Source organism: Arabidopsis lyrata, assembly GCF_000004255.2.
Source record: "Arabidopsis lyrata subsp. lyrata unplaced genomic scaffold ARALYscaffold_4, whole genome shotgun sequence".
Taxonomy (NCBI): domain Eukaryota; kingdom Viridiplantae; phylum Streptophyta; class Magnoliopsida; order Brassicales; family Brassicaceae; genus Arabidopsis; species Arabidopsis lyrata.
The window spans coordinates 10,185,256-10,188,464 of NW_003302552.1; the positions used below are offsets into that span (position 1 = coordinate 10,185,256).

General features: G+C 38.3%; 1 pseudogene across 1 annotated transcript; it reads right to left on the minus strand.

The window, feature by feature from the left end:
* Nucleotides 1–1,406: 1,406 nt before the first annotated feature.
* Nucleotides 1,407–2,799, minus strand: LOC9316896 (annotated as a pseudogene). The gene is made up of 3 exons (XR_002332730.1): nucleotides 2,231–2,799; nucleotides 1,908–2,149; nucleotides 1,407–1,836 (listed from the first exon to the last, which is right to left on the minus strand). The product of XR_002332730.1 is annotated as an epoxide hydrolase A (transcript).
* Nucleotides 2,800–3,209: the final 410 nt, after the last annotated feature.

The following is a 3,209-nucleotide window of genomic DNA, read 5'->3' on the forward strand; positions in this document are numbered from 1 at the left end:
TAAAGCAAAAAGAATTAAAGTTTTTTTACATTAACCCATGAAGAGGGCAAAAACGAGCACATTACCTTCACCAATAGTACCAGTGGTTTCGCTATTTGATGAATCTGCAAGAAAAATGGAGTTTTAGATTTTAGCATTTCAAAATCTTGAGAACTTGATAATCACATCAACCGTAAAGCAGAAATACAACAGATTGCAAATTGAAAACCAAAAATTTCGGATTTAACCTGGAATTGTAATCCGACACCGAGATTCTACTGCCACCGAGTTATGGACAGCTTTAGCTTTTTTTGTTTTTCGGAATACGACGGCCGATTGGGAAGCGAAAAATGCAGCAGCTTCCTCAGCCCTCTTACTCCGGGTGCTAACTATCACAACGGACAGACAACGCACACAACGTAGACCTCTTATGTTGGAAATATGCGAAGCTGCGGTCCAGCTGAAAAAGTGAGGTTTTGGTTACAGTAAACCCTCGATTTCGAATTTTTCGTTTCTAAACGGAGGAGAGACCAGAAGGCGAGAATGAGGTAGTGTGGAGAAGGGCAAAAGAGTAATCTCAAAAGGTTATAGTACCTAAATCCGAAGGGGATAATGAGAAGTGCCTAAATCCGAAAGGCATTCTACGTTTAATGGTTTTTTTAAAAATAACTTTTTTTTTTTTGTGTTATATGAAAAGGGCATGTTTTTAAGCTTTGTATAGGGTATTCTTAAATGCCGGACCGGCACAGCCGTTACACTTACAAAATCTATGACCGTCAAAAAGAAGAATAAAGAGGCTAGCGAGAAGGAGGAGAAGAGAATAAGATAATAGACAAGGAAATAAACGAGAAAACTAGCTACAAGTATTCCTTCATACACCGACGTTTGATAAGACTTTTCTCCAACAGTTTATTTGTGCTCTATCTTACAACATCTGAGAGCATCAGTATCGATGGTATCTAGTAAAGTCTTTTTTTTTGGACAAACTATGGTATCTAGTAGAGTATATCTCACTACTAAAATAAAGAAAAAAGTAGAAAAAAAGACGAGAGAGTGAGAGAAACGATTCGAGTTAAAGAAAGATTAACGTTAAAAGACTCTTCTTCTTGTACATTTTTTTGTTATAATTGGTCTAATTGAAATACGTTTCCATTAAATATTAATGTAATTCGTGTTCACACTTAGATTGAGAAACCCAAGTTGAGAGAATAAATGCTCTCAAGTCCATTTTTTATTTTGTTAATGTTACATTTTGCATTCTACAGTAGAAAAAAGAAAAGTAAACAAAATGGTTTAAAACTTTACTGTTGTGTAAACATGGTGGTCTGAAGAATCTCTGAGCTGTTGAGATGAGCATCCTATAGCTTGTGGTCGTATAGCACAATAGCTTTATCAACAGCTACTAATCAAACATATGAGTCATTGCCTTATTATATATATATATTTTTCCTTATTATATAACTTAGAAGAATGTCAGATGATATGCACGCATCCAACTTTAGTATTATTAATACATATATTATATAGGAGGTTATAACCATACATGAGGATGTATCCTCATAATTCAACTTATTATAGAGCTTACAAGAGCGTTTTAAGGGAAATCAAGATTAGAATTTGGAGATGAAATCAAGGATAATTTGGAGAATCTCTTGAGGCTTCTCTTGGTTAATGAAGTGAGCCACTCCTTCCATGACCACAGGCTCTTCAAGAAAAGGCACATCTTCCTTAAACTTGGGACCATGTATATATTCTTTGACACCAGGCATAGCGTAGACCAAATCAAGCTCACCTATCACAAACTTTGTAGGAACCTGGATTTTGCATCGCACCCATGGACCCAACAACTCATTGTTCCTGCCATTACAAGACCCATTCAACATTTCTTCCTAAACAATAGAGACAACATTATTCTTGTTCAAACTTACCGATTAAAGTTACGGTAGTAATTGACTGGACCAGAGAAGCCTTTCTCTTCAAACTTGCTGACGAAGTAAGCAACATCTTCCTCAGTTAGCCAAGAAGGTAGAGGTATAGTTTCGCCTTTGGATCCCCAAAAACTTTTGTCCTTCGGTATAATAACCGGTCCAGGAGTTCTATAAGTGAGTAGTCTCTTCATGACTCTCTCTGTTCCAACCTCTGCAATCTCAGCTTCTATAACTCCAACTTCCTACCCTCCAGCATCTAACCTTATAAATAACTTTTCCTTCAAGTAATTAGCTACAAGCCTACAAGAGTATAAAGAACAAACCTGAAACCTGCAGACATAGTAATCATCGCCGTAGAAAGCACGCAGGCGTTCAACGGGCTTCGTGGATGGATCGGTTGGACGCAAGAACGGGACACTAAGGTTGATCAAAGCTTTAACCTTATCTGGTCGGAAGAGACAAAGGTACCAAGCGATGAGAGCACCCCAGTCATGTCCAACCACAAACACCTTCTCCTTATCCTCGGTCAAGGCGGATATGACGGCGACTAAGTCACCTACGATGTTGAAGCATGTGTAGGAAGAGATCTCAGCGGGAGCATCGGAATCACCGTAACCACGTAGGTCAGGACTCAGGAGCAACAGCGCGGTAGCCACGAGCAGCGAGTCCGGGGATCTGGTGGCGCCATGAGTACCAAAGCTCAGGAAAGCCATGGAGGAGAAGGACTTTAGGACCATCGGAGGGACCTTGGATTGCTACGTGGATATCTATGCCGTTCCCTCTTACCTTCATGTGCTCCATTGTTTTTACTTTGTGTGGTGCTGGCGTAAGTAATCTTGAGTGACTAATCTTTTATACTAAATAGATTACCCAACACGTCCGACCAAAAAAAAAAAGATTACCCAACACGTGTTAATATTTAACTCATTTATTTCTAGAAGATTTTTTTTTATTTATCTCTTATTTTTTGCTTTTTTTTAATGAACCTAAAATTTATTCACCAAAATAAATGTTTTTACAATAAATGCAGATTTGAGTGTCTAATTTTCAAAATGAGAATGATCTAAAACAGAGAATTACAATGACGAATGTAGTCTAGTGGCTACGGGTGCTAAACCAATAGCGAAGACTTTCATCATACTAAACCAATAGCGAAGACTTACAATGACGAATGTAGTCTAGTGGCTATAAGGTATGTGTTCCAACTAACGATTACCCATTGAACGAATGGTGCTGAAACCATTGCAGATATTCTTATCGATAAGTCGGATGAGCTTGGCACATGGAATAGGACCTTCACCA